We start from the raw sequence: 6,057 nt of genomic DNA, 5'->3' as shown, positions 1-6,057 counted from the left end.
TTCTGCACTACTTTTCTCATTTATGGGTCTACGTATATTTCCCGACGTTAGCCCCAGAGTTGGAGGTGGCAGGGCCCCTCATGACCCCGTACTCACTGGTGTTCGAGGGCCAGCACCGGCCGAGACCCCGAGAGACTTTCTTTTATCTACGGCAGTATTTCGACTCTGTGCGACCGTCGGAGGTATTTCAAAACTCTCGATCCCTTCCATTTTCATCTTTGATTTGCCCCGCATATTCCCGATTTCTGATTGGTTTATGCATTTGTTATCCGCAGATTACATGGCAGCCCTGGGCGCCCTTGGGTGATTGTAACAACCCCAAAATCCGTATTAAAGATTACCTTTATGGCCTATTGGGTTAATGCATTTTGATTTATTGATATGTGTTCAAATTGAGGAATTATTTGTTGAGCCACGACTGTAAAATTGAAATTACCGACCTTTACGGGTTCAGAAATCACAATTGAGGACTTGGATGTGTTAATGAAAATTTTTAGAACTATTTGGGAAACATAATTGGAAATCTAATTTGTCTGATTTGTTAATGTGCGTTTGGGTGGTTAACTTTGTACTGCAAATTGAAGGCCTTAGAGGCTTCAGAAACCAGAATAGGGGACATATTTATGATCATCATAATTTTTAGAGTCATCTGGAAAGTTTAATTGAAATTTAATTTTTCGCGATTCGTAAGGGCGTGTTTGGCCCTCCTTATTTGTGATAAAGCTTGTATAATTAAATATATAGGTGTGTATGAGTTATATAAGTGGTGAACTCATACTTTTGGAGTCAAAAAACAAAATATCTAAAGAGAGAGAGAGGAAACTGTGAAAGGGAGAGAGGGAAGAGTGTCAATTTTCCCAACATCCATGGAGGCTTTGAAGATGATGGAAGAGAATTGAAGGAAAGAAAGAAGATCACCCATGGGACTTGGAGGAATTGAAGAGAGCTAAGAGATAGACAAAGATTGAGTTAGGTATGAAAATCTATCTTGAAATCTTGTGTTTAAAGTATCAATTTGGTAAAATCATAGAGATCTTGGAAGATTTAAACCCATTTGGGGTTAAGGTTTATCTATGTATTTACTTGAGCTAATTTGAGGAATTAGAAATTGAGTTCTTTAATTTTGTTTATGAGTGGAGCTCAAGCTCATGGATATCATGAAATAAACTTTAGATTATGCAAGAATCATGTGAATTTGTGGGTTGTGGGTTGTGTTTTTAAGAATCTTGAAGATCATGAAAGATTAAGCATTAATCTTGAACCTTGAGACAAAGATTGAATTGTTTGAAATGAAATTACACTTGGTTGATGTTAGTTTATCATGTTATAGGGCAATTCTACATGTTTTTGAGTGATTTATGTTAAGAACCAAGCTTAAAAATGGAAAAACCAAGTGTTGGAGCAAAAAGAGCCATTTTCGGACTACACACTGCCCCGAGCCGCACGTGCGGCCCTGTTTCCCGCACGTGCGGGAGACAGCTTTGTCCAGCCATCTTTGAATAAGCATATCTTTTGCCTCGGGGCTCCGTTTTGAGTGATTCTTGAGCCTAAAATCAAGCCCCGGAAGTCTAGTTTCCAATGGAAGTGGTCTCACTCCCAAATTCTAAATACAAAAATAGTTATGCCCAAATTAGTGACGACTGTTCACTTTCTGTCAACTAATTTTATACCATTTCTTCACCTAAACCATTTTCCATTGATTTCTCCTGTTTCTGTGACATGGAGTATAACTTATTAAGAAATAATGAGCTTGGTACCACCATGGATAATTGATTGAATGATCAAAGAGAATAAGTAAATGAGCGAGTATAATCTCATATTATGTGTTGTGCACTGTACTTGTAGGTCGAGACGAGGATATCGTCCTATTACCACCGGGAACCGATCACTGTGAGTAGTAGTTCTGCAATCGTACGTTTACTTACCGTAAATAATTCTTATTGTTAACGCACTGTTCTTTGTAAGCATTTATGTTGTTTAGGGATCGGTGAGAACATTGAAAGATTATGTGCACTTCGGTATGACGCTGAAACTACTCTACATTCTGGTTATGGTTAATGGTTATCCTTAATGTATAATAACCTGTAAATTACCTATAACTCCGCACAAGAATTATTAATATTATGCAACTGGTTGGCAAGAAGGGATTATGAATATAAACCCCGCTTAATGGGAACATGATATTTTGAACGTCCTATCCTGGACTCCTACAGCCTTATTTAGTTCGATACATGTTTTATGACATAGACATCTGCCTAAAATGGATTAACGAAATGAAAATCGAACAGAACCATGGGTTTCCTTATACGTCAAAGAATTGAATATCAATAACATTATTATATGACTCACGTTATGGTGCGAATTGTTCTATCCCCATGAATAGTACTGTAACGACACATGTGTTTCTGTAAATAATTATTATTAATACTTTGTTATATGTAAGATGACTATGGCTACATGTAATGAATCATAAAGGGAAATTTATGTGCACCATTGTGAACGGTATTTGTATGAACCTGGCATTATTATGTTATGTTTATTCACTTCGTTTATGCTATGACATAATATGAATTGTTCAGTCTTCAAGAGCTATTGATTCCTAGTACGAAACTAAGTGTTGCAATGCGAACCACCTCTTGAGTCCATACATACAAGAACTGGGCTTAAAGCCAATTTGGTCCCTTTATGGGTCACTCGGTTATGTGAAATTATGAAAGATATGAAAGGAATAACTTGTGAACTTATGAAAGATATAATTTGTGAAGATATGAAAGGAATAACTTGTGAACTTATGAAAGATATAATTTGTGAAGCTATGAAAGGAATAACTTGTGAACTTATGAAAGATATAATTTGTGAAGATATGAAAGGAATAACTTGTGAACTTATAAGGCCGAGGGCCACTTTGTGAATTTGTGAACTTATAAGGCCGAGGGCCACTTTGTGAATTTGTGAACTTATGAGGCCGAGGGCCACTTTGTGAATTTGTGAACTTATGAGGCCGAGGGCCAACTTGTGAATTCTGAAATTATGAGGCCGAGGGCCAACTTGTGAAGTATGAATCTGTAACTTGTGAAACTATGAATCTCAAAGGCCGAGGGCCAATTTGTGAAGTTATGTATCTAAGTTAAGCCAAGGGCTAATTTGTGAATGTGTGAACCCATCAGGCCGAGGGCCAACCTATGAAGTTATGAACCGACAAGATTGTTCTGAAATGTGTACAGAATCAGACTAACCACAGGATTTTTGCATTTACTTATCTAGTTAGAGAAATGTGTACATTGTAAGTAAATTAAGTTAACCTTTAAATTGTTTATGTACTACTGTTCACTGAGCTTGACTCACTTTGTCTTATGTTTGTTTCTGTAGGCACTCCACCTGGAGGTCAGTTTTAACCCATGGCATCCATGCCTCTTTTGTCAACCTCAGAGTATCCAGGCACTTAAGTGAAGGCAACCCTTTTTGCTAAACTTTTGATTTTACACTCTGATTGTTTGCTTAAGGTTGATGTATATATAATTCCTTTGCCTGTCCATGTTGTTTTACGCCCAATTCTAAGGGCTGGGTCTGTATATATATATGTTCATAGCTAACTCTTTGGTGCACGTCACTGTATGTTTATTTGCCTTATGTTTTGTCTGTGATCCTGGCATGATAGTGGTCGCTCAATGGATGCAGTTCTTTTATTTATGTTAATTTATATTGGTAAATGCTTCCGTTCAGGCCCCATATGATATGTATACCAGGTTATGCGCCCGTTTCTGTGTAGGTCATGCCCAAACTTTTAGGGGCAAGTTTGGGGCGTGACAGTGATGGTCTCCGATTTCAGTATGCCGGAGGATCGGGCACCTCCCAGTACAGGGTCCTGCTCGAAGGACCGGTTGGTAGAGCATGGTTCCTGGAGGAATGCTTTCTGCGTCAGGTATGGGGGTACACTTCTCAGGACCCTCCCGCAGCACCCCCAGTCAGTATGCGGACTGCTGATAGGCTCTCTTCCCAGGATGTAGTCGGTGCTATGCTGGGTAGTGACGCTTTGCTACATCTCGATGAGGGGGATTACGCCACTTACCGTCATACATATCTGATGCCTCCATTGACGGGAGTTCGCACCTCGATGACGAGGTCTGTTGGTACGCCATCTTCGATCCAGGCCCGGGCTCGGGCTGCAGACGCCCCTTCCACCAGCAGGGTTGGTACATCTGGAGGTGGGGGTAGATCGGTTCCTCCGTTTCCTCCGACTTATCCTCATCCTGGATGGCCGGATATGCCGACTGAGCTGATGGGGTAGCAGTATGGGACTACTTCTCCGACTCCGATCCCGATAGAGCCTCCGATGCCCGGTGATCGATACGCCATTGATCCCGACTCACCACTGGTATGCCCCATTGTTTTTCATCTATCATTCAAACATTTAGACATTCCTTTATTCACTGATGATTATGAGCTCGTATTTGCAGCCACCCCGAGAGTACGTGGAGGAGGTGGTCGGATTGGTTGCCTCACTTGAGGGGATGGTCTTGCGGAGGGAGGCACAGTTGTCTATCATGGGCATCCAGGTACCCTTTAGTTTTCTGGCATTTATCATACTTCTGATGGCATGCTGATTTCTACTGCTTTGATAGGCTACTTGTGTAGAGCACATCTGACACACACCCCACTTGTACACTGTGTTTACATGCACTCATTTCATGTAGTTTTTGCTTGTATCTGCATCTGATATACATATTTGGACTGATGTATTTGAATTGAACTCTTTATTTTCATATGCCCCCGGTATACGCTCAGCCGCAGGCCAGGCCACCTGGGCCTCCTTGGGGAGCTAGGTCATCTGGGCCCTTTCACGGAGCTGGGCCATCCAGGCCTTCTCAGGGAGCTGGGCCATCCAGGCCTTTTCGAGGAGCTCGAGGAGGGTCCTCCCGCAGACACAGGGCACATGTCATAGAGGCGGAGCTCGATGAGGAGGAGGAGGAGGTTACAGACCGTCAGTCAGAGACATCTGCCGAGGAGGGGGACTCCAGTCTTGGTTCCGGGAATGGAGGCGAGGCTGAGGGGGATCCTGAGGACGACAGCTCCGACCCGAATGATGATGGTGATGCAGAGGTTGTCCCGCAGAAGAGGACGAGGAGGGCCTCTTATTCCCGCTCCAGAGAGCACAGACGTAGCTGTTTCCTGTTTTATTTATCTTTTTGCTAGTAGTTGTAGCACACTTGTACATTATCAGGCAGTTTATTTTCTATAAAACTTGTGCCTTAGTCTGTAAAATGTTGTAACAAACGAGACATGATGGAATGAAACAGCTTTTGAAAAGAGTATTTGTAATTTGAACTTTTAGCATCATCGCATCATTTTGCACAAAAATGAAATTGAATGGAAACATGCATTGTGTATTCTGCCCAGTCAGGTAGTGAACCGACGCAACAACCTAACTTTCTAATATATAACAGAATCTTAGCAAGTTTACAACTCGATAAGCAAAATACAATAGTGTTGACAACGCAAATAAACAAGACTTAAACAAAGATTGCTTAAATAGAGAGCAATGACTCAAAAACACGAAACACGACAGCTCGACAAACAACTCGATAAGCAAAACGACAACTCGATGATCAAAACAATAACTCGATAAACAAAACTCAACAACACAAAGTGTACTCCGGACGATCTAGGCACTGGAACGCATCCGAAACAGAGGGAAATGAAGGCCTTTGACTCTCTCGTTGCATGAAAATGCTTGAAACTTTCCTTCGGAGGGTAAAACAGGGCCAAGGAGATACATTGGAGCATGGCCGGCCACCTTTGGGAGCCGGCCGGCCAATTTTATGGAGAGGGAGAGGTGGCCGGCTAGTTTTGAAAAAGGAAATGGCCGGCCTGCCAGAAAAGGTGGCCGGCCGGCCACTTATCCCTGCAGCCGCCCAATTTTTGACATGTGTCCTCCTGAATAGTGTTTTTCTCTCTTTAAAAGCCCCAGCTCCATGGTTCATTCAATTCACCTCAGTTTTGCATCAGAAATGGAGGCGTTTCTTGTTGAAAAGCTCACAGCTTGGATCGCTTCTCTAG

At 41.9% G+C, this 6,057-nt stretch overlaps 1 long non-coding RNA gene across 1 annotated transcript; it reads left to right on the top strand.

Annotated features, from left to right (window-relative positions):
- The first annotated feature begins 356 nt into the window (after nt 1-356).
- Nucleotides 357-3,657, top strand: LOC114273821 (uncharacterized). Its single transcript, XR_014365786.1, has 3 exons — nt 357-973; nt 1,846-1,890; nt 3,370-3,657. It is a non-coding gene; the product is annotated as an uncharacterized LOC114273821 (long non-coding RNA).
- The last annotated feature ends 2,400 nt before the right edge of the window (nt 3,658-6,057 follow it).

Source organism: Camellia sinensis, chromosome 4, assembly GCF_055761805.1.
Source record: "Camellia sinensis isolate YWXY chromosome 4, ASM5576180v1, whole genome shotgun sequence".
NCBI classification, from domain to species: Eukaryota; Viridiplantae; Streptophyta; class Magnoliopsida; order Ericales; family Theaceae; genus Camellia; species Camellia sinensis.
Note: the sequence above shows the minus strand (reverse complement) of the source record. Positions and strands in the feature narration are given on the sequence as shown.